We start from the raw sequence: 26,001 nt of genomic DNA, 5'->3' as shown, positions 1-26,001 counted from the left end.
CAAAGAATCAACTTCTAGTTTCATTGATCTGTTCTACTGTTCTTCTGGTTTTATTTCATTGATTTATGCTCTAATTTTTATTATTTCTCTTTTCCTACTGGGTTTAGGTTTTTTTACTGTTCTTTCTCCAACTCTTTTAGGTGTAAATTTATCTTGTGTTTTTGAGACTTCTAATTTTTTGAGAAAGGCTTGTACTGCCATGTACTCCCCTCTTAACAGCTTTTGCTGTATTCCAAAGGTTTAGAACAGTTGTGTTTTAATTTTAATTTGTTTTCATGAATTAAAAAAAAACTTCTTTAATTTCCTGGCTGACTCATTCCTTCTTTAGTAGGATGGTCTTTAACCTCCAAGTGTTTGAGTTCATTCCAAATTTCCTCTTGTGATTGAATTCAAGTTTCAAAGTATTGTGGCCTGAAAATATGCAAGGAATAATCCCAATCTTTTGGTGTCAGTTGAGACCTGATTTGTTGCCTAGTATGTGATCTATTTTGGAGAATGTTCCATGTGCACTTGAGAAGAATGTATTCTGTTGCTGTTGGATGGGCTGCTCTAAATATATCTGTGAAGTTCATCTGGTCCAGTGTGTTATTCAAAGTTCTTGTTTCTTTGTTGGTCTTCTGCTTAGATGATCTGTTTATTGCAGTGAGTGGGGTGTTGAAGTCCCCTACTATGATTGTATTATTATCAATGTGTTTCTTTAAGTTTTTTATTAATTGGTTTATATAATTGGCCATTCCCAAGTAAGGAGCATAAATATTTATAATTGTTAGATCTTCTTGTTAGATAGAACCTTTAAGTATGATATAGTGTCCCTCTTCATTCCTTACTACAGTCTTTGGTTTAAAACCTAATTGGTCAGATATAAGGATTGTTATGCCAGCTTTCTTTTGATGTCCATTGGCATAATAAATGGATCTCCATCCCTTTGCTTTCAATCTGCAGCTGTTTTTAGGTTTCAAATGAGTCTCTTGTAGACAGCACATGGATGGGTCTTGCTTTTTTTTTTTTTTAATTTTTATTTATTTATGATAGTCACACAGAGAGAGGGAGAGAGAGGCAGAGACACAGGCAGAGGGAGAAGCAGGCTCCATGCACTGGGAGCCCAACGTGGGATTCGATCCCGGGTCTCCAGGATCGCGCCCTGGGCCAAAGGCAGGCGCCAAACAGCTGCGCCACCCATGGATCCCGGGTCTTGCTTTTTTAACCAATCTGTTACCCTATATCTTTTGATTAGAGCATTTAGCCCATTTACATTCAGACTAACTATTGAAAGATATGAATTTAGTGCCACTGTATTACTTGCACAGTCCCTGTTTCTGTAGATTGTCTCTGTTTCTTTCTGGTCTATGTTACTTTCGGTCTCTCATCGCTTATAGGATATCCTTTAATATTTCTTGCAGGGCTGTTTTAGTGGTCACAAATTCTAGTTTTTGTTTGTTCAGGCAGCTTTTTATCTCTCCTTCCATTCTGAATGACAGCCTTGCTGGATAAAGTATTCTTAGCTACATGTTTTTCTCATTTGGTACACTAAATATATCATGCCAGCCCTTTTGGGCCTGCCAGGTCTCTGTGGACAGGTCTACTGCCAGCCTGATGTTTCTACCTCTGTAGGTTAAGGAGTTCTTGTCTTGAGCTGCTTTCAGGATTTTCTCTTTATCTCTGAAATTTGCAAGCTTCACTATTATATGTTTAGTATTATATATTATCAATTTTTATTGATTTTGAGAGGGGTCCTCTTTGCCTCTTGGACTTGAATGTCTTTCCTTCTCTAGATGAGGAAGTTCTCAGCTATGATTTGCTCAAATATACCTTCTGTTCCTCTCTCTCTTCTTTCTCAGGGACCCCACTAATTCTAATATTGCTTCACTGATTTCTTGAAGCCTCCTTTCATGGTCCATTAGTTGTTTTCTCTCTTTTCTTCAGCTTCTTTCCATTCTATCAACTTGTCTTCTGTATTACTGACTCTCTCTTCTGCCTCATTTACCCTAGCTGTTAGGTCATCCAATTTTGAGTGCATCTCAGTTAAAGCATTTTTAATTTCAGCCTGGTTAGATTTTGTTTCTGTACTAAGAGATTCTCTAGTGTCTTTTATGCTTTTTTCAAGGCCAGCTAGTAACTTTATAATCGTTATCCTGAATTCCAGCGCTGACATTTTACTTATATCCATACGAATTAGATCTGTGGCAGAGAGTATTATCTCTGGTTCTTTGTTTTGTTGTGAATTCCTCCTTCTAGTCATTTTGCCCAGAGAAGAATAGATGAATGAGAGAACAAAATAACCATGACCCAAGCAAAATACACACTAGACAATTTTGAAGAGGCCAGAAACTAAAAAAGGAAAGAAAAAAAAAAAAGAAAAGAAAGGGGCAGGGAGAGAGAATATAATCTCTCAGGTGGACAAAGCAGGGTGATCCACTTGGTCCTTGATGTATTTTGGTCTGTTTATTAGAAGACACTAAATCCCCAGATTGTGAAGAACTAAAACTTACATATACACAAAAATAAAAAGGAATACAGCAAAAGGAAGTCAAGAATGAAGAATATATCTATAAAATGTAAATGTAAAAAAATGAAAGTTAAAAAAATACTTAAAAGCAAAGAGTTGATGAAAATAAGAAACTAATTGAAAAGGAAAGAAATTTAAAAAAAGAAAAGGAAAAAATTTAAAAGAAAGATAAATGAATCATGAGAAAAACCCCTCAAATTCTATATGCTATTTTCCCCTAGCCCTGGAATTTTGCAGTCTTGTGTGCTCTGTAAACTTGGTATTCACCTCTTGTTTTAGCTGGTCTTCTTGGGGAGGGGTCTGATGTGCTGATTCTCAGGTGTCTTTGCCTGGGTGGAGTTGCATTGCCCTTGCCAGAGTGCCAGGTTCCATGTAAGCTGTTACTGGTTGCTCTATATTTTCTTTTGTTCTCTGTGCCTCCTGTGCCTCCTTAGAGGATGAAAATAAAAAATGGCTTCACCTTGACGCCCCCAGCCCCAGAGCTGAAAGAGTATGGTCTCCTCTCTGCAGTAAACCTTTAGGGAAAAACATTCTTCACTTTTGTGTGTGCCAAACTCTGCAGACTCCTGTGGTGTGGGACCCCATTGATCCTCCTGACGGAAGGTGGAGGGCCACTGTGTTTCTGCTCTTTGCAGGGCCCCTGCAGGGAGAGTGGTTGCCCAATCATGCTGCAGTTCCCAGTTTATGGTGATTGGAGCTGAGAGCTCCCTCCTGGGCTCACTAACCATAATGGTTTCCCCTGCTGAATGCTTGGGAATGCTGCCTACTCAGGCACCCCATTTTTTCTATGACCCTGGGATCCTGAGACCATGCTGTCCTACCTAGGATTCTGCTCCACTTTACTACTTTTTTTTTTTTAATTTTTATTTATTTATGATAGTCACACAGAGAGAGAGAGGCAGAGACACAGGCAGAGGGAGAAGCAGGCTCCATGCACTGGGAGCCCGACGTGGGATTCGATCCCGGGTCTCCAGGATCGCGCCCTGGGCCAAAGGCAGGCGCCAAACCACTGCGCCACCCAGGGATCCCTCCACTTTACTACTTGAGCATCTTTCAGGCAGGGACTTCTTTTACTGGAGCAGACTTCTAAAAATTCCGATTTTGTGCTCCACTGCTATCACTTTCCGATAGCTGGCTTATAGAGGCTCCCTCCCACTGCAGTTTATCTTCTGAAATATCCCCTCAGATTCACTTCTCCACACCCCCTATTTTGCAAAAAGTGGCTGCTTTTCTATTTGTTGAATTCCAGCAATTCTTTTCTTACATCTCTGGTTGAATTCATAGGTGTTCAGAATAATTTGACAATTATCTAGCGAAATTCAAGGGACCAGATGAAACAGGGTCCCATGTTCTTATGCTGTCTTGCCCTTCCTCCTAAAGAAATACTTGAAGGCACATTTAAAGCTTTTTTCTTTTTTTTCAGAAAAGTAAAAATGTTTAAAATCAATGATCTACATTTCACCTTAAGAAGCTATATTTGAAAATGTTCAATACTCATTCATGATTAAAATGCTCACCAGAAAAGGGATAGAGCCTCCTCAATTTGATAATGAACATCTATGAAAAATTCTATAGCTAACATCATACTTAATAGTATAATATTGAGTGCGTATCTCCTAAGATCAGAACAAGTGTTCTCACTACTTCTACTCAGTATTGTATGGAAGACCCTAACCAGTACAATATGGAAAAGAAACAAATGAAATAAAGTTTGAGAAAGATGAAGTAAAATTGTCTTTTTTTTTTTTTCAGATGGCATGACAGTGTATTCAGGAAATGCTGAGGAACATAAATTCTCCCCCACCCGAAATTGTACTGGAACCACCAAGTGCATTTAAAAAATCAGATGATATAAAGTCATTGTACAAAGATTGATCATATTTGTTTATACTAGCAGTAAAAAATTGGACAATTAAATATAAAAATATTACAATAATATAAAAAACAAAATGCTTGGGAATAAATTTAGTAGAAGTGCAAAATGTCAACACTGAGCACAAAACATTGTTGGGAGGAATTAAGTAAATCATAAACAAGAGGAGAGATATATTGTGGTTACAGATTGGAAGAATCAATGTGGGAAAAGTGCCCATTCTCTACAAATAGATCTATAGATTTAGTACAATCTCAATCACATCCTAGTGGATTCTTAAAAATATAAATTGACATGTTGATTCTTAAATTTATGTAGAAATGCAAAGGACTTAAATAGTCAAAACAATCTGGAAAAAGAATAAATTTGGAGAATTCCCATTACTTGATTACATGAATATAGTAATTAATATTTTATAATATAGTAATTTCTATGAAGCATACAAATTAGATAAATAAAACAGAATAGAGTACAGAAAAGAGATTCACACATATATGGTAAATTGATTTTTGACCAATTATCAAGTTAGTTCAGTAGAGGAAGGGATAATCTTTCCCCAAATAGTGATATAACAGCAGGATAAATGTATTTTTTAAATTAATCTTTACCCTTACATCATACTATATACAAAATTAATTTGAGATGGATCATAGTCCTAAACATAAAAGGTAAAATTATAATAGTTCTAGAGGAAAACATAGGAGAATATTTTTGTGACCTTGGCATCACAAGATATTTCTTAGCTCACAAAAAGCACTAATCAAAGAGAAAAAATATTGACAAATTAGATTTATCAACATTCAAAGCTTCTGCTCATTAAAAGACATCATTAAAATAAAAAGACCAGGCATAGTCTAGGAAAAAAATATTTGTAAAACTTATATCTGACAAAGAACTTCTTTCTGATAAATGTGAAGAATTCTTACAGATCAATTGTGAAAAGATAATCCAGCAAATAGAATGGGCAAAAGGCTTGCATAAACACTTCACAAAAGAAGATATATATGTGGCTAATATGCACATGAAAATGTGTTCAACATCACTAGTCATTAGGAAAATGCAAATTAAAACCACAATGAAATAACACTATGTACATATCCACCAGAATAATTACAATCAGGGGCACCTGGCTGTCTCAGCAGAACATGTGACTCGATCTTGGGGTTGTAAATTTGAGCCCCACGTATGGTGTAGAGATTACTTAAAAATAAAATCTTTTAAAAATGGCTATAATGAAAAAGGGAAATTGGAACTTGCATACATTGGTGGTCAAATTTGCAGCAGTGTTTGGAAGTCCTTAAAAAAGTTAAACATGAACACTGGGGTGCATGTATCCGTTTGAATCTGTGTTTTTATATCTTTGGGTAAATATCTACTAGTGCAATTGCTCGATCATAGGGTGGTTCTATTTTTAACTTTTTGAGGAACCTCCATATTGTTTTCCAGAATGGCTGCACCAGCTTGCAGTCCCACCAACAGTATGAGAGGGTTCCCCTTTCTCCACATCCTTGCCAACACCTGTTGTTTTCTGTGTTGTTAATTTTAGCCATTCTGACAGGTGTGAGGTGGTATCTCATTGTGGTTTTGATTTGTGTTTCCCTAATAATGAGTGATGTGGAGTATCTTTTCATGTGTCTGTTCACCATGTATATGACTGCTTTGGAAAAATGTCTATTCATGTCTTCTGCCCATTACTAAACTAGATTATTGTTTTTTGGGTGTTCAGCTTTATAAGTTCTTTATATATTTTGGATACTAATCCTTTATCAGATATGTCATTTGCAAATATCTTCTCCCATTCTGTAGGTTGAGGCTCATGGAGGAACAACAAATATTGTTAAAATGTCTCTGCTACCCAAAGCAATCTACACATTCAAAGCAATCCCTATTAAAATATCATCAACATTTTTCACAGAGTTGAAATAAACAATCCTAAAATTTGTATGGAACCAGAAAAGATCCCTTTTAGTTTTGTTGATTGTTTCTTTCACTGTGAGGAAACCTTTTATTTTGATGAAGTCTCAACAGTTTATTTTTGCTTTTGTTTCCCTTGCCTCAGGAGACATTTCTAGTACAAAGTTGCTACAGTTGAGGTCAAAGAGTTACTGCCTGTATTTTCTTCCAGGATTTTAATGGTTTCCTGTCTCACATATACGTCTTTCATCTATTTTGAATTTATTTTTGTGTATGGTGTAAGAAAGTGGTCCACTTTCATTCTTTTGCATATGGCTGTCCAGTTTTTCCAACACCATTTGTTGAAGGGACGGTCTTTTTTTCCCATCAGATATTTTTTTTTCTGCTTTGTCAAAGATTAGTTGGCCATTTAGTTGTGGGTCCTTTCTGGGTTTTCTATTTTATTCCATTGATTTATGTCTGTTTTTGTGCCTATACTACACAGTCTTGATCACTATAGTTTTGCAATATAACTTGAAGTCCAAAATTATGATACCTCTAGCTTTGCTTTGCTTTTTCAAGATGGCTTTGCTTATTTGGGGTCTTTTGTGGTTCCATACAAATTTTATGATTGTTTATTCTAGTTCTGTGAAAAACGCTGGTGGTATTTTTATAGGGATTACATCATCAACAATAGCCAAATTATGGAAAGAGTCCAATCGACTAATGAACAGATAAAGAAGATGTGAGATGTATATATATATATATACACACATATATACATATATATGATGTATGTATATATATGCATATATGTATATATGTATGTATATATATGCATGTGAGATGTGTATATATATATATTCATATATACATATATATATGAATAACTCAGCCATAAAAAAGAATGAAATCTTGCCATTTGCTGTGACATGGATGGAGCTAGAGAGTATTATGCTAAGTGAAGTAAGTCAGTCAGAGAAAGACAAATACCAAATGACTTTACTCATATGTGGAATTTAAGAAACAAAACAGATGAACATATGGGGGGGAAAAAGAGAGGCAAACCAGGAAACAGACTCTTAACTACAGAGAACAAACTGAGGGTTGCCAGAGGGGAGGTGGGTGAGGGATGGTCTAAGTAGGTGATGGGTATTAAGGAGGGCCCTTGTGATGAGCAATAGGTGCTATATGTAAGTGATAAATCACTATATCTTGCACCTGAAACTAAAGTTACACTGTATGTTAACTAACTGGAATTTTAAAACTTGAAGAAAAACTGTTAAATATGAACCTACTCTATAATCCAGCAATTTATCTCTTAGATGCTAACCCAAAAGAAATAAAAACATGTTGGCAAAAAAGACTTGTGTAAGGATGTTCACAGCAGCTTTATTAGTTAAAGCCAAAAATTGTAAATAACCCGAGTCTATCAACAGGAGAATGCATAAACAAATCATGGTATGCCCATACAATGGAATTCTATTCAGCAATAAAAAGGAATGAACTATGGATACACACAATATACACAAATTCCAAAAGAATTATCCTAAGTTAAAGAAGCCAGGCACAAAGGACTATGACTGTACAATTTTTTTTATATGAAAAACTAAAAAAATGGCAAAATTACAGTGACGAGAACGAGACCCATGACTGTCAGAGGACAGGGAATGTAGGGAGGGGATTGACTGTAAAGAAGCTGGCAGAACTTTTTTGCATGATTGAAATGTTCTATATCTCGATTGTAGTGGTGATTACATGGCTATATACCCTTGTGGAAATTTAGCAAAGTGTATGCTTTTAATGGGTGAACTTTATTGTGTGTTAGTTATGCCTCACTAAAATAAAGGTGATTTGAAAACACAACCTTATGGGGGCATCTGGGTGATGTAGTTGGTTAAGCATCCAACTCTTGCTCAGCTCCAGTTGTGATCTCAGAGTCATGATCTCAGTGTTGTATGGGTTCTGTGCTCAGTACAGAGTCCTCTTAAGTTTCTCTTGCTCTTTCCCTCCACCCTTCCACCACCTTTAAAATAATATACAAATAAATCTTTTTAAGAAAACACAACCTTATGAAGATAGGCATTATTATCTCTATTTTATGGATGGAAAGGGTGAGATCAGAGAGGTAATATTAACTTGCCTAAGTTCATACAGCAAGTAAGTGGCAAAGCCAGAGTTTGAACTTCCACATCTTTGATGGCAAAGACTATGTTCTTTATGTTACACAAAGAACTTAAAAATGAATATGTGTGTGTTTATTTATACAGGTAGGCATCTTCTGCTCCTTCAATTAGCATGGAAGTGCTTTAAGGCAAGGACTTTCATATATACTTACTTCCCTTCTTGTTCCAGCTTGTAGGATTGCTCTAGAACAGGGTCAAGCAGCATATAGACCTGAGCTTTCCCAGCACTCCTTGACCTTGAATTGATTACAGGCACATCTGAGGTATTGGTTCCCCTCATCCTGCAGGCATCTGGAGTCCCTGGGCTAGTTGCCCTGGCTAAGATCATCTCCATGTGTTACTCCAGGGAGCCAATAAGAAAATATTCTTATTTTCTATTCCGTGAAAAAGATTAGGAGCATTGACTTACACAGGAAGTGCTGCTGGAATTCAAAAGTGAGAGAGGGTGACTCTGATTGAGATGCTCTGGTCAAGGACCCAAGGGGAAGAATTTGCTAATCAGAGAGGAAGGGAAGGGAGTGTGTGGATGGGGAAGAGAAGAATGGATTGGAGTGGGATTGGGCTTGACACATGTTTGGAGACAGTGAGCAGAGCCCCCAGGCTGCTGCTGGACTTTTGGAGATGGACTGGAGAGGAAGATGAATGCTTTTCTGGTGAGGGCCTGGCCTCGGGGCTAAGGAGTAGGAATGCAGTTCAGAGCTCTGCAGTACAAAGCTCCCTGTTCAGATGTCACATAAGCTTTAAGGTGTGTTTAGGGAGGCTGGGGGTAGGGAAGTTAAAGTGTGTGTGTTTAAGAATAACATGCTGTTCCCGGATTTGTGGCTGAGGGTCCTGCTTGATGCTGGGAAGGGCCAGCCCCTCAACCTGGAGCCACTGGTGAAGTCTGGCTTTCCTTTTCACACAGCATTTGTTCCCAGCCCCTGGCTGTCTCCCCCGGGAGGACATCCGTGGGGACGGTTCCTGTTTCCCTGCCTTTGCTGGCTATTGCCTTCCTGAATGTGATATGATTGTTTCACTGGGCACAGTGCAAAGATGCCAGTGGAGAACGGAACTATCTCATGCCTCAGCAATTTTTTAAGGCAAAAAAGAAAAGGCTATTGAACTTGGGACCCCTGGACCTGAAGTCCTCTCTTCCTGGTGTGGAAGCGGGGGACATTGTACAGGATCTATCAGTCAGTCATATGGGCCAGATAGCCAACATGGGAACGATTTGACTCTCATCCATCAGCTAAGCAGTGACAATAGCACTAAATTCCGTCTTGCTCTCAAACTGCTATATTTATGCTGTTCCCCTGGGGAATCTTGGGGCATGGAAATGGAGGGCTTTATCCTTGGCCTGCTCCCCCTTCTCTCCTTCTACATCCTTGGCCTCTTTTAATATTCTTTCATTCATTCACTCATTATTCACTTGTTCAACAAATATTTTTTGAGTATCTATTATGTGCTAGAGACTGTGCTATATAATGAAAATATAGCAGTGCTTAAGAGAAATCCCCATCCTTGATGTTACACACTTACCGTCTGCTGGAAAAGATTGTCCACTGAATACAGGCATTCAGACAGAAAGAAAATACAGAACAAAAGAAATGCTCTTTGAAGCTTGGGCTGTGTCTAATTTATCCTTGACCATCTTGAAACACACCACGATGCATGGCACATAATAGGCGCACTGTGATTATTTGCTGACTTAATAATGACACAATGAGTGAGAAGTTACATAACATAATATAAAAAGAACATAGGCTCTGGAGTTCCATAGGCCTGAATTTGATTTTCAGCTTGACCACTTCTTGGCTGGTATGATCTTAGGTAAGTTGTATAACCCCTCTAGGTCTCAGTTTCCTCATTTGAAAAATAATGTTAATAATACCTATTTCATGGAAATTTGGTAAGGATTAATGGTAAGTATTAAAGAATGTGTAAAGTGTAAGTATGTAAAGTACCTAGCACATAGTGAACAACAAAGAGCTTATATAATTTTTGGTGTCATCAATAATGAATAATAATGATTAAATGATTAATAGAGAAAAAAGATATTATAGTATGAAGAAAGGTATAGCTACAGAGGGCAGAGGTCCTCATAGAGATGAGAAGTCACTGAGCTGTGTCTGAAAGGCCACCCACAGGTGGATAAATGTACAGGGGGGCATGAGCAGTGCAGAGAGTGCAAGCAACAGAGAGGCACTGGGCAAAATCATGGTGCATGTCTGGGACTCAGCAGAGGAGAGAGCCTGAAAGAAGTGGAGAGATGGACTAGCCCAGAGGGCTCCTTCAGGATTTAATTATGGCTCAGTGGAGTCTTCTTAAGTTGGGGTAGTCATGTGCTAAGTGGTGTTCTGGTATCATCAATCTGGGGCAGTGTATAGGGTCTCTAGGCAGGGAGGCAGGGAGGCAGGGGGAACAGCTAGGAGTATACAATCATCCAAGTGGCATGGGGCCTAGATTCAGGGGGAAGCAGGAGAACAAAAGGGAAAGTGTAGATGTGCCACACTTTGAGATGGAAGAATCAGCAGGACCAGCTTTAAAGAAGCTTGACCAGGATCACAGAGTCAGGAGGTAAAAAAGATCAACTCCTCTCTACCACCACCACCAAAAAAACTGCTCCTCTAGTGAGCTCTGCTTCACTGTCTTAATAATTTTTAAGTGCATTGTTGAGTATACTCCTATGTTATGCAACTGATCTCCAGAACTTTCTCATCTTGCAAAACTGAAACTCTGTACCCATTAAGCAACTCCTCATTTTCCCCTCACCCAGTCCTAGAAATCACCATTCTAACTTTCTGTTTGTGTAAGATAACCTTCCATCCCCACCTTTTTTACAACTTGAACATGAGCATTCATGTTGAAGGGGCCTCTGGAATGAGACCTGAAGACTTTACCTTACTCCCTGGGCTAGTCTTTGGTATATTCATGCAGGAAATTGTGTATCCCTTTATCAGGGTCCAGATGCATTTGGACTAGCCCCTTGGTTCTCCCAGCAAGATGCCAGGCTCCCTGACAACACATGAAGGAGTATGACCATGATCCCTGAGCTCCAGCTTCACCTTCACTGTGTTAAGGTTGTTGTTGGGTCACTTGAGCTGTGACTCATAACCCTACTTCCCATTAGGAGTAGGTTTTGAGCTTTATATAGGTGATTCCCCGAACTTCTGGCTTCAACCTCAGCCTTGACTATCAAACTTGTGTAGATGCTTCACTGGCACTTCAAACTCAACAGGTCCCATGCTGAATTCAGTATCTTCCTTTCAAAACTTTCTTTTCTTTCATCTCTGTAAATAACGTTTCCATATTTCTATCTTTCTAGTCTTTTTTCTTTAGGATCTTCATTTAATTTCCTACTCTCCTGCACCCCCACATTCCATCTACAGTTAAGACCATACAAGTCTGATTAATGCCTTGCCTGTCTTCCCTCTCTTCTCCATTGCCCCAGGTTTTCTTTCTTTCTTTAAAAATTTTATTTATTCATGAGAAAGAGAGAGAGAGAGAGGAAGAAGGAGAAGCAGGCTCCATGCAGGGAGCCCGATGTGGGACTCAATCCCGGGACTCCAGGATCATACCCTGAGCCTAAGGCAGATGCTTAACTGCTGAGCCACCCAGGCATCCCAGCCCCTGGTTTTCGAGTCTTCTTTGCTCCTCATCATAGGATTCTGGGTCCATCAACAGTTTTGTATAATTTCTTAATTTACACAAAAGTTCTTTCTAAACTTGAGAGTCTTTCCATGTTCCTCTTGTGCACTCCTGCCACATCGTGTGTTTGACAAACCTGTCTCTAGTCATATCATTATTCCTTTAATACCTCACATTTGATATATATTACAGTAGATATAGGCAAAACATATCAGTCATAGGGCAGTTGTGTCAGTCTGCTACTGAATGTCCTCCAAAATTTGTCTCTAATCCTTTCTAAGTACTTTAATTATTGCTGCAGCATAACAAATTATCCCCAAACTTAATGGCTCAACATAGCATACATTCATTATCTAACAGTTTCTGTGGGTCTAGAGGATGAGTATGGCTTGATTGGGTCTTCTACCTCAGAGTCTGTCATAAGATTGCAATCAAGGCATCACCTGGGACCATAGTCATCTCAAGGTTTAACTAGGGAAAGATCTGCCTCTAAGTTCACCCAATGATTACGGTAGGATTCAGTTTCTTGTGGGCTGTTGAACTGAGGGCCTTGGTGCCTCATAACATGGCAGCTGGCTTTACTGAAATGAATGAGAAAGAGAGACAGAGACAGAGAAAAAGAGAGACAGAAGGAACAAGATGGGAGTCAGTCCAGTCTTTTATAGCCTTATTGCATGGGGGTCAGAGATGGGGATTCCACAAGGAAGGTATGAATATCAGGAAGCAACCACTAGGAGCCATTTCAGAAGCTACCTACTATACCAAATTTCTTGACTTGCTACTCCACTGTGTATGCCCTAGCTCTGCCCAAGTTGTGTGCTGGCTGTGACTTGAATACCTCCCATTATTTTCCACCTCTCTGCCTTTCCTTAGGGTATCCCTTCCACCCAAATGCCCTCTCTATCCCCATAGCTACCTATTCATCTTTCTAAGTGCATTTCAAGTGCCGCTCTCCCTGTGGAGCCTTTCCTAACAAGATCTAGAGTAGATCTTCCACTTTGGAGTCCTAGGGAATCCTCCCTCCCTTCCCCCACCAGGGCATGTCTCTTTATTGGCTGTTATCACATTCTGCTCTGTGGGAGATTAGTTTGTAGAAGTATACTCCACAACTCTCAGTAGACTGAGTTCCTTGAGGGTAATTTTAATCAAATCAACTTTTAAATCTCTTTTGGCCCTATAACAGTTTCTGAAACACAGTAAGCAGTGAAACATTTGCTGAATTGCAAACAATTGTGAGGTCCAAGAGTCCAGGTCTGTGCGGATGGAATGCTGTTATGGGCAGCGGTAGGGGAAAGAAACCCCATGCTTCCCAAATAACCCTGCATGGCTGACTTATAGAAAAACAGCTGCCTTTCTGTGACTTTAGGGATTAGTCAGGCACTGGGAGAGTCTGCAAGGACTATGGGCAGTTGGGGACCAGAAGCCACTGATATCTGATCTCTCTACAGGAACTTGGGAAGACTAGTCAGGGTGTCTTATTCTTATTATTCCATTTAAAGAAACTCTTTTCCTGACCTCTGTCAAGCCAATGAGCTAGCAGTTGAAGGGTGAAGGGAACTAGTATTTATATAACCTATGAATTTTGCTAGCATTTAGTACTCAGAGAATCTTCTATAAGGTGGCTATTATATGCCCATTTTGAAGCTGAAAATAAAAACAAAGCAAAATATGGGGGGGGGGGTCAAAGTAAGTGGATGGAACTTAGTAAACAGTTAAAACAGTAAGTCAAATGTCAGCGTGACTGCAAAGAATGGACTCTATTATCATCACTCAATTCTGCTTATATTTATGAGTACCTAAAATGTGCAAATCTCTGTGATCGAGTATTGAAGATTTGTAAGGTGTGTGTGTGTGTGTTTGTTTTTGTTAATCTAGAGTTGAATGTGGGGTGGGTGAGTTGGTTGGTGCAGAATAACTGAATTTAATTTAAGATGATGAACAGTTCTGTATATATGGACACCTATACCTACATTTGTCTGTATACGGACTATAATGAAAAACAGATTAATTGCAGCTGAGAAGACTGGGACAAGTTTCTTAGAAGAGATGGAGATTGCAGAGAAGGTAGGATTCTGAGTTTAAGGGGGCAATGTTATGTCTCATCCTAGCCTCAGCTATGCTTCATTGTTGAATCCTGGGCACAGTACACACCATTGACACTTCTAGGTATGACAAGGATTAGGATGTAGCTATACTTGGTGCTGTCCGTGAACTCAGATTTCATTAAGCCTAAATAAGGAAATACTGAATTTGCAATCAAAAGGATAAATCAAAGTAAATTTTTATCTAACATATCAGATTCACAAAAGCTAACTTCCTAAGTGATTAAATGAGAGGCAAGCACTTTGTGAATAGTAGAACACTTTATATGTGAAATACCGAAAGAAGAGTCAAGCAATATTCCGGTCTTTTTGTTTGTGCTGCTCTGCAGTTATTTTTGTGACTCTAAATACAGGACTTTACATTTATCTTAATTATATTTCATCTTGTTATCCTGGAGAGATGGGATCCTGACTCTGTCAATCTTTGTATTTTCTATTCTTAGTTTCACTTGTGCTTTACATTGATAAATGTCTTCCTGTATTTTCATCCAATTTCTTGTTAAAAATGTTGAACGGAACAGGACTGAGACCAGTGGACAGAGTCAAGCAGTGGTGGATCTGTTTTGTCTGGGTACAGTCATCCCCACAGTACCTGGTAGGATTTGACAAGGGCACCTCTGGTAAGGATTTGTACCACCTGACTCTTTCCACCCAGAGTGGCCAGGGCAAACAAAAACAACCACGCTCAAATGTTGTATAAAGACTCTGCAAAACTCGTATCTCTTGAGTTTTCTAAGTGGTTTTGCATTGATTATCTCATTTGGGTTTCCCAAGAATCTCATGAACGAGGGTGTGCAGGTGTTGCTGTGCTGATTTTCAGAGAATGCCTAATGAAATCAAGGCTGTCAGAGTTCAGTAATTTCTTGAGGTTCATGTAGCAATAAGTAGGAGAACTCAGTTCCAGATCCTCTTCTGACTCCCAGACCCATGATTTCTTTTTTTACTTGCCTGATAATAGTCATTTTCACTGAAGTTAAAACAGTCTGGTTCCCGGTCTTATTGAGATGTAATTGACATATAACATTGTAAATATTTCAGGTGTACAAGAGAATGATTTGATATATGTATATAATGCAGAATGATCACCACATCACTCACCACACCTAATTACATTTTTGTCTTGTGATGTAGACTCTTAAGATCTACTCTCTTAGCAACTACTAAATATACAGTATAGTATTGTTAGCTGTACATCCATCCACAGTACTTATTTGGAAGTTTGTACCTTTTGACCATCTTCATCCATTTCCCCCACTTCCCACCCCTTATCAATATGTTCTGTTTCTGTGAGTTGAGTTTTTCTTAGATTTCACATTTAAGTGAGATCCTAGAGTATTTGTCTTTCTTTGTCTGACTTATTTCACTTAGTGTTCACTTATTTCACTTAGGGTTCATCCACGCTGTCCCCAATAGCAGGATTTCATTTTTATTTATAACTGAAAAATAGTCCATTGTGTGCATGTATATATGTGTGTGTGTGTGTGTGTGTGTATGCACACACATACATAACACCGTATTTTCTTCATCCATTCATTCATTGATGAACACATAGGTTGTTTCCATGTCTTGATTATTGCAAATAATGCTATAATGAACTTAGGGGTGCATATGTCTCTCCGAGACAGTGATTTTGTTTCCTTCAGATAGACACCCAGAAGTGGAATTGCTGGATCATATGGTAGTTCTATTTTTAACTTTTTGAGGAACAGTTTTTTTTCTAGTTGTCCCTTCCTGCACTTGTGAGGGCTGGCTAGTTGCATATCTTCCCACTAGACTCTATGCTCCAAGAGCTATTATTCATGGCTTCATCCTTGTTCCAGCATAGTGTCTGTACTCAATGAATATGTGTTGAATAAACAAATGATTAAATACAATCTTATTGGGATCCCTGGGTGGCGCAGCGGTTTGGCGCCTGCCTTTGGCCTAGGGCACGATCCTGGAGACCCGGGATCGAATCCTACATCGGGCTCCTAGTGTATGGAGCCTGCTTCTCCCTTTGCCTGTGTCTCTGCCTCTCTCTCTCTCTCTCTCTATCATAAATAAATAAAAATTAAAAAAAAAACAATCTTATTACCTATAATGTAATTGTTAATAATAATTCTTATATTTAGTAGAACTAGGGCTTAAAATTTCTCCTTTTTAAGCACTGAATAAATACAGCAATATGACTATAAATGTTCTCTCTCTCTTTTTAAATTTTTGTTTATTTGGGAGAGAGAGGACAAACAAGCAAGGGGAATAGCAGGCTCCTTGCTGAGTAGGGAGCCTAATGCAGGACTCTATCCCAGGACCCTGATATCATGAACTGAGCCAAAAGCAGACATTTAGCCCACTGAGCCACCCAGGTGCCCATATGATGTTATTTTAATAAAGAACTCAAGACTCTAAGTACACTCTGTTTATCCTCACACACACCTTGACAATAGGTATGGGCTAGTGGTATCATCATATTACCCACAAGGATAGAGAGATTTTTTTTTTTTTAATCTCACCCAAGTCTACACGGACAATATCAGGAGCAGCTGTTAATAGATTTTATGTTTCTTTATATTCAGTCCATTGCTGAGGCTGCTAAATCCTACTAAAGCTGTCAGGCACCAGAGCCTTATGCTGCTTTTCAAGGGTCTGCAATGCTCCCAAGTTAATTCATGGAAATGGCTGCAGGATTGTGCAAAAACAGCTGGTTACCTCCCAGCAGAATTAGCTGTAACCAGTTTAGTCACTTGCTGAGAGAAAGCAGGAAATCTCATGTAAAAGTCAGCAACATTCCCCATAATATAATAGGAAGTAAATCTATTTCTGAAGAGACCCAGACGCCTTGTTGGTTTAGAAAGATTCAGGGACAGACAGAGATCTGTAGTCTGAAGAATGGGAGAGATTTTAGTCAGACCTGGGTCTTTGATTTGGTGATTATATTACAGATGGGGCATATCTTCTGAGAATTGTGAGAATGATTTGTCAGTGAAGTTAATACAGAAATGTGGACAGAAAAATCTTGAGCCACAGTCAGCTGCTGCTATGCTGACAATAGCAGCTCCTTTCCACAGCGTGAGATCAGCAAGAAACTATTGTCTTCCATTCCCACTGTTTGGGGAGGGCCCACAAGGCAGAGATGGAGGACACCCTGCCAGGTAGACCACAGCCTATTTTTTGAGAGTATATCTTTCATTAAGCAGTTTTGGAAAGAATTACAAGGTTCCAAAAACTCTCAAAGTACTATAGAAGTGACTATTTTTCCTTAATCATTTGAGAAAAGATAGCCAGTCCGATTCTTTATTAACTTGGTATTTCCTACAAATAAAGACATTCTTTTATATACCAACAATACAGTCAACAAAATCAGAAAATTAACTTTGAAGCATTACTGCCGTCAGATCTCACTCAAAGTTTAAGTGTTGCAATTGTACTTTTTCCAGCTAAAAGATACAGTGCAAAACCCCAGTTTACATGCACCAAGTCTCTTTGGTTCACTTCAGTGTGGGACAGTTCTTTAATCTTTCTTTGACTGTCATGTCCCTTGCCATATTTAAAGATTGTAGGCCAGTTATTTTGTAGAATGTCTCTTCATTTAGGCATTTATCCTCTTTTCTTGTCTTAGATTCAGGTTATGAATTCTTTGGAAGGAAAACACAGAAATGATGCTCTGTTAGTCTCAGTGCATCATACCAGGTGGTGCAAATTTCAACTTTTCCCCTTACCAATTGGCATTAACTTTGGTTTATTAAGATGATGTCCCTCAGGCTTCTCCAGTCTCAAGTTACTTCTTTTCTCTTTGTAATTAATAAACGGTTATGTGTGGAAAAATACGAAACTATGTAACTATCCTATTAGACCCCAACAAACTGCTAATTTACTCACGTATTATTTTATATCTATAAGGATTCATTGTTTGTTTCCCTCTTAAAGAATTACAGATTTTTACAATTGTTATTTATTCTGATACTCAAATTGTTTCCAATTTGCTCAGTGGAAGTCTCTTCAAGGTGGCTGAAGAGACAAATCTTCAAGATCTGTGTATCTCTATCATTCTTTGAGTACTTCCTTGCCTCTGGCAAAAAAATAATTTATAGGATCATCTTATACTTTCCCTGCCCCAGCCTTCAACTTGGACATCTCTCTAAGAAGCCGTACTTCTTTTAAGTGGAGAATAATATTTAGAAACCAGGAGTTGGAGTAGGTGTGCTTATGGCTAATAAGCAAGACTCCCAAGACTTCTCACCAGAAAGAACTAGGAAAGATATGTATGTATACATATACATGCTTATATATCTACATTTATTTCCATATCTAATATGTATATTGCAAACTGCTAGCTCCAAATTCAACATCACAGAATTCATTCTGATTTTCTGCTTTTCTGTAATTGTAATTCCATTTTCTGATGTTGAGAAATCTGACTCTCACTATTGATAGCATATTTAATTACTTGACTAATGCCCCTCAATAATTCCCCAGTGTGAAACCAATCTCCCATTTTTAAGGCCATCCCCTCACCTGCAAAGATGCTCTCCTCTCTCTATTCTAGTTCCAGTTCCCTGTGTCAGGCTTAGGTGAGGACGCCAAGCTCCTGGCAGGAAGGAGACTAATAAAACTACTTTGCTACAACATGGGCTATCTTTTGTGGAAGAGGAAGGGTGGCTCAGAGGGCAGAACACAGTGTCCAGAGGGTGGAGAGCCATACAGAATTTATCCCCATGCCTTAAAACCGAATCAAGGAAATTTAACATTTATTTGCCTGGCTGAATGTCAGGACTGTGAAGGACCAGGGACTCTTTTTTTTTTTTTTTTTTTACCTCTTATCTTCCCAATTTTTGAGCCAGACTATTGATAGCTATCATCCTTAAGGTGGTCACACCATTGCGTTTGGGGCAGATACCTTCTCTCTTTAGTTTCACAGGTCTTTCAATGGAGAGGAATTGCATCCCAAGTGCTGTATTGCATAGATTACACCTAGGATCTTCATCAGCACTGATTTAGATGATGAGATTTTGGACTTTGAGTTAATGAGGTGATAAGAATTAGATTTAGATGATAAGATTTTGATTATGATGCACTGGGATAAGGATCATGGGGTGGTGTATTAGTCCATGAGGGGTGCCATAACAGAGTAACACAGAGTGGGTGGCTGAAACAACAGAGATTATTTTCTCACAGTTTAGGAGGCTAGACATCTAACATCATGGTTCAGCAGTGTTGGTTTATTCTGAGGGCCTCTCTTGTTGGCTGATGAATGGCTGTGTTCCCTTTGTGTCTTCACATGGTCTTCTCTCTCCACCTGCCTGTGCCCAAATTTCCTCTTCTTTCAGAACACCGGTCATATTGGATTAGGGCCCATCCTAATGACCTCATTTTAATCTAGTCACTTCATTAAAGACCTGTCTACAAGTACAGTCACATTCTTAGGTACAGGGGGGTTAAGAGTTCAACCTATAGTAGATAGGGGTGATTGTATATTGCATGTGGAAAAAACATGAATCATTGGGGACCAGGGGGCCAAGAATTCTGTGGAAGACAGAATTCTTCCTGTATAATTTCCTCTCCTTGAGTGTAAGTGGGACCTGCGATATGATGAGGTGATCTCTTTTGTGATTACCTTACATTTTATAACATCCCATCTTCGCAGACTGGAGAGGGATGGAGGGAGTGAGAGAGAGGTTCTCCTGTTGGTTTTGAAGAAGTGGTCAGTTTGTGAGGAGGCCAATGACAGTTATTTGGGGGGATCTCTAGGAGCTTAGAGCAGCCCTCACTGACAGCCAGCAAGAAAGCAGTAATCTTAGTCCTATAACTACAAGGAACTGAACTCTAGCAATGAGAAGATGAGCTTGGAAGAGAACTCAGAGCTCTAGAACAAAATGGAGCCTGGTAGACACTTTGATTGTAGCCTTGTGACATCCTGAGCAGAGACTCCAGATAAGCTGTGTCTGAACTCCTGACCCACAAAAACTGGGTGATAATAAATGTTTGTTGTTGTAAGTTATGTTTGTGGTAATTTGTTATACAGCGATAGGAAACTAAAATACCATCCAAAGTTTCTATCCCTTGTCTACTCTAGGCTGCCATTCTCTGAACTTGCAACATGCCCCAAGATCTAACCAACTTTGGACTTCCTACCAACCAAAAAACAAGCATACAAACAATAGTTTTTGCAATAAGTATTGGGTCCATTAAACTCACTCTTGTTTCTTTGTCATTTCAGGGTTGGGTTTCATGCAAGGAGCCGGCAGCTGCTGCCAGTTTGTTACCCTATCTTCATGATCCCCAGATTTACATTTGAAGAAGATAACTTTTGATTCTATGTGGTGAACGAATTGGCAAAAATAGCTACAGAAAGGCCAGTTAGGAGGCTGTTGTAGAAGTCCAGGTGAGAGATGATAGTGACTTGACTAGGTGATGGCAAGGAATCTGGAGAGAAGTGGATGGATTTGAGGAAAGGCAATAGAAGTCACTCTCAACCTCAACTCCTGGAGATAACCAGTGTTATATGAACTATGTTAATATTGTGGTGTATTTTCTATCTTCATTTCCTAGATTTGTATATGTGTAATGCTTTATTTTTATAGTGTTGGGATGACATTATGTTTATAATTTTGTATATTGATCATTGTCCTTATCTTGTCGTGACCACTTATCTGAAGAACTAAATGGTATTTAAAATGTTATTTTTAATAAGTGATTGCCTTTTTCATGATCTGTGAAACCACAGTAAGACATATTGATGGAAAATTCCTTGAAGAATTTAGGAGAAAACAAATGGAATGAATGACACCAAGAGCTAGGGGGAGTAAACACCTGTAGACACCACTGATGGAGAGAAGGAGCGGATACCATCTACATTAAGCCTACAGCTGGAAGGTGTGGCCTGGGGAGCAGGACCTGGTTCAATGGTCAGCAGCTGACAACAGTACACTGCAACCCCCTGCACTGGCCAGAGCTCACTGCTCCCAGCTACCCAGAACGGTTATAACTTTTAGCATCTCATACCAGTCAACAACTTTGTCATATTGTAACTACTTACTAAGTGCTTAAAGTGATCTGGAGTGGATAAGGGTACATTTTTAAATGGCCTTTTAGAAGGGAAGCAAGAACCAGCTGGGTATTAGGAAAGCAGCTGGCTGTGATTTTTTTTTTAATGAGTCCATTGAATGACAGATCAGCCATCCCTTGAGAGCCTGTGTGCTCTGCTCAGGCCTCATAAACTTGCCTGCAATCCTTTTTTCAGAACTTGCTGTCTGCTTCCTAGAAGTTGGCTCACAGATTATGTGTGCGCGTGCGCACGCACACACACACACACACACACACACACACACACACACTTCCCACCCTCCCTCTGCCCCTCTCCCATGAGTGCAGGGCCAGTAGAAAAGATGTCAAGGTAGTGGGGACCTATCTTTGGTCCTCCTGTAACTATTCTCTCCTCCCACCTTGCATTCTCCAAACCATATCTCCACTCTTCACCTCCCCCTATGGGGGACAAAGCAGGGTTTCTTTCCCACACACACTTGGAAAGTTGTCAAATAATTTAAGCCAGGGTGTTTGCTGATAACAAAGGTGCTGTGGCTGATAAGGAAAGTGTTGGCTGATAGCTTAACATCCCAGAAATATTTGCATTTTCATGGGGGCCTACTGAAGAGAGAGATGGAATCTTTGAAGAACTGAAATTTGGGGCAGTTCCCTGGCAGAGTCTTAGACCTTGCTAGTCTTTGTGGAAGTGTCCTCACCCATCTGCAGCATCCCTTTTGGATAAATGCCCACCTGCTGCTAGATGGGTGGTCAGATACCCACGGCCCAACCGGCTGGACATGGGCCCTGCCCTCTCTTGGGCCCTGGTCTCTCTTACAGCTGTAGGGAGAATGGTGAGGTAGGAGGTGGGGAAATGCTTGTTTTACCCAAAATTGAGACACAGGGTTAGAAGATTGTTTCCTTTTTTAGGTGCATAGATACATGAGAAACAAATTTCTAGAAAGACTATGATTTCGGGACACCTGGGTGGCTCAATGGTTGAGCATTTGCCTTTGGCTCAGGGCCTGATCCCGGGATCTGAGATAGAGTCCCACATTGGGCTCCCTGGGAGGAGCCTGCTTCTCCCCTTGCCTATGTTTCTGCTTCTCTCTCTGTGTCTCTCATGAAATAAATAAAATCTTTAAAAAAAAAAAAAGACTGTGATTTGAAATGAGCTACCAAAACAAGTTGGACTATCAATGTCCACTTACTGGTGCACTGTTTTTTTTTTTTAATATTTTATTTATTTGAAAGAGAGAGAGAGAGAGAGACAGATAGTAACAGAGAGCATGGGTGCTGAGCTGGAAGCCTGATGTGGGGCTGGATTCCAGGATCCTGGGATCATGACCTGAGCTGATGCTCAGACACTTAACCTTAACTGAGCTACCCAGACACCCTAGTGCACTGATCAATATAAACCTTCAAACTGGCAATCAATAATATACAGTTTAGTACCATAAAATAAAAATTGATCTTGTACTTTTCTGTGTTTTATCGGCATAGGTTCTAGATAGCTTTTCATAGGAAGAACTTACTTTTATTCTGAAATTCTTTCCTATCTTTTAAAACAGCCTTCTTTCCTGTGTTTGGTATTTTTCCTGTTTGCTATTATTATTTCCAATCCTTTTTCTTGTGTTTTGTATTATTATTATTATTATTATTTTTTTTTTTTTTTAGATTTTATTTATTTACTCATGAGAGACACAGAAAGAGAGGCAGAGAAATAGGCAGAAGGAGAAGCTCCCTGCAGGGAGCCTGAAGCAGAACTTGATCCCAGGATCCCAGGATCATGACCTGGAGCTGAAGGCAGATGCTCAACCGCTGAGCCACCCAGGTGCCCCTATTCTTATTTCTATGTTTGGACTTCTATTATCTCTCTGTGTACAGTGTTACTATTTCTCATGCTTTTTATAATAACACATCTTTTAAACATCTTTTTGGTAATAAAACATCCTTGGTAGCAAAACATGATAAATGACCATGACAGGAGGCAGAGACTTGGCTTTGTTCATTGCTGCATCCTAGCCCCTAAGACAGTGCCTGGGACATAGTAGACATCAATGAATACATATTGAATAAATGCATGCATGAATGATATATCTTAGAAATTATATTCTTATCTGTCACATGATTTGGAAACTCCGTATCTCTAAACTTTAAAGTTACTAATTCATGAAATCCATGGGTTTAGAACACAGAACTGGGAGTTAGATCAATTCCAATTTAACTTGATCTTGGGCAAATTACTCAATCTCTATAGGTCTCTGTTTTCACACCTGTGAAAAGAGATTAATACCAGTAGTTACTTCACAAGGCCACTTAAAGATTGCAGAGGGTGGCATGCAGGTGCTGGGTAGTGTGGATAACCTTGGTCCGGGGTTATTAGACAGCATCTGGGGATTGGACTGGGTGCTCATCTTCCAGGTCAGTGAGGTGTGACTTTGCCACTCCCGTTTATGCCTGCCAAGCCCTTTATTTTATTTTATTTTATTTTATTTTATTTTATTTTATTTTATTTTATTTTATTTTATTTTATTTTATTTTATGTTGTTATTTTATGTTGTTATTTTATTTTATTTTATTTTATTATTTTATTATTTTATTTTTGCCAAGCCCTTTAGATGCACTTTATCCCCATCCCTAGTAATTCTGCTCCTAACATCTGAAGACCATTGTAGTGTCTTTATGGTAGAATGATCTGACACCAGGCTCAGGTGTAGGTAGCTAGAATAAAATGAGCACACTCTTCAGTAAGTTATGATTTTGTTTCTAAAAACTTTAAAATTTACTTTTTCAATAGACAAATATTTTTATTACTAGAAAAACTAAGCACTTAATATTAGCAATTGGTTACCTACCTAATTATGTTTCTTTCCCCACTCAAAATAATTGTAGGAAGTATTACTGCTATTTTACAGTTATGGAAACAGAGCTTAGAGAGATTAAACAGCTTGATCATGGTCTCTAGTTAGTAGGTTGAAGAGCTAAGGTTGGAGCCTAGATCAGATTCCCTAAACCATGTGTTAACTACAATTTGCTGCTGCAAGGTGAGGAAAATATATCTATTTGTCTATTTTAGTGGAAAATTTAGAGGTAAGACTCTTTATCACCTCTCTAGATAAGAAGAAGGTAAACTATTCATTCAGTCTGTGAACTAAATCCTTTTCCATTCTGAGTGCTAGAGATCAGGCTCTTTCACTTATTAGCTGTGTGACTTTGAATAAATCACACACCATCTCTGAACTTCAGCTTTCCCTCCTGTGAAGTGGAAAGAGCAACTCCTGCCTCTCTCTCTAGGTTGAGGTATGTGCTATATACAGCTGTAGAATCATTGTTAGTGGATCTCCGTGGTTTCCTAGCTAGGTGCCTCCCTTTTATGGATTGATTTCATTTATTTAAGAGTTCTTTGCAAAGCTCTACCTTATATATATTTAATTACCTCGTTTCTACTTTACCTCTAATTGTCCACTTCCTTCAACTTTCCCTTTCTTTCCCTCACCTTGGGCTATTTTTCACTTATATTCTGCTGATTGGTCAGGGAACAGAAGTTTTTCAAGTGCCTGATATTTCAGTCCATTTCATACTCTCTCCTTTGTCTCTCCCCAACCCCCCCACTGTGGGCTGTCAGTCAATTGTGCTTAAACAGTCTCCAGGCTTCTAGTGCGTTGTTGCTTTTAAAAATTCTGCCTTCCAGTATTTTCCTTCTTGAATACTCCCTATTTTGTTATAATCCTTTTTTTTCTAAGCATGAAAAAAAAATGATTGTACCACATAAATGGAAGAGAATGGTGGCTCATTACCTTGGAAGGTGGTAGAAATAGTGTTAGAAAGTTCTCAACATTGGGTGAGCTTTAGTTTTCTCTCTGAATGAGTTTCAGTGTTCTGAATCTGCATTTGCAATAAAAAACATGGAAACATGCTCTCCTCAAAATGATCATCCTTATTCTAAGTACTATAGAAGCTCTCACATGATCTCTCCCTGTTCTTCAGGGTAGCAACTATGTGCCAGGTCCTGGTTAAGCACTGTGGGGACATACACAATGTCAACTGTGTATGTCCCCACATACACAGGGACAATACACAGTCCCTGACCAGTAGGGCTACTGGGGACAGCAGACTCATAGGCTACATGAAAATAAAATTAATTCCTCCCTTTCCTCCTCAAACAAATAAAAAAGTCAGTCTCAGAACAACACTTCAAGGGGTGCATATGTAACTTACAGTATCTTCTGAGAACAATCTTATGTTAAAGACCACCTCCAGGGGCAGCCCCGGTGGCTCAGCAGTTTAGCGCCTGCCTTCAGCCCAAGGCCTGATCCTGGAGACCTGGGATCGAGTCCCACGTCAGGCTCCCTGCATGGAGCCTGCTTCTCCCTCTGCCTGTGTCTCTGCCTCTCTCTCTGTGTCTCTCATGAGTAAATAAATAAAATCTTAAAAAATAAAAAAAAGACCACTTCCAGAGTGAGCCTGTGTTGCTGGAGCCCAGATCACAGCCATAAGTTTACCTCAGAGAGACCCTTTGCATGCATGGCTCTTGCTTCCATTGTGGTCAGCTCAGAGACTGCACCCACCTCCCATTCCTGCACCTCAGGGAGTCTAGCCAGATAGGGAAAGCAGTTGCCCCATTAATCCCTAGAGGGGGAAGAGAAGAAGATTTTTCCCATTTGATTCCTCCTCAACTTTGGCCAAGGGCTGCCGGTAGAGTATGATCTCTACTCACCAGCACCCCGGTTGGCCCTAGATTGAACTGGCAGCTTCTCTCTACAGAGGCTGTGTGATGTAAAGGACACATCTTCCACTTGCTGAGAAGGTCAA

At 39.3% G+C, this 26,001-nt stretch overlaps 1 protein-coding gene and 1 long non-coding RNA gene across 15 annotated transcripts in view; one reads left to right on the top strand and one right to left on the bottom strand.

The window, feature by feature from the left end:
* The window catches only part of GJA8 (gap junction protein alpha 8), a 70,134-nt gene that overhangs the window by 43,852 nt on the left and 281 nt on the right, over positions 1 to 26,001 (bottom strand). For 2 of the 14 annotated variants that reach the window (XM_038562010.1, XM_038562011.1), the window contains exon 1: positions 9,977 to 10,544. The exons of 3 other annotated variants lie outside the window; for them this stretch is intronic. The gene's annotated coding sequence lies outside the window, so the exon portion shown is untranslated. Of the gene's footprint in view, positions 1 to 8,139; positions 8,199 to 9,976; positions 10,545 to 26,001 lie in introns of those variants that run through there. 9 more of the 14 variants (XM_038562004.1, XM_038562009.1, XM_038561998.1 and 6 more) reach the window with 7 other exon arrangements.
* The window catches only part of LOC111090704, a 37,950-nt gene continuing 22,127 nt past the window's right edge, over positions 10,179 to 26,001 (top strand). The window contains exons 1-2 of the long non-coding RNA XR_005372705.1: positions 10,179 to 10,267; positions 20,384 to 20,548. This is a non-coding gene — a long non-coding RNA (uncharacterized LOC111090704). The remainder of the gene's footprint in view (positions 10,268 to 20,383; positions 20,549 to 26,001) is intronic.

The sequence above is a fragment of the Canis lupus genome, chromosome 17 (assembly GCF_011100685.1).
Source record: "Canis lupus familiaris isolate Mischka breed German Shepherd chromosome 17, alternate assembly UU_Cfam_GSD_1.0, whole genome shotgun sequence".
Lineage (NCBI taxonomy): Eukaryota > Metazoa > Chordata > Mammalia > Carnivora > Canidae > Canis > Canis lupus.
Note: the sequence above shows the minus strand (reverse complement) of the source record. Positions and strands in the feature narration are given on the sequence as shown.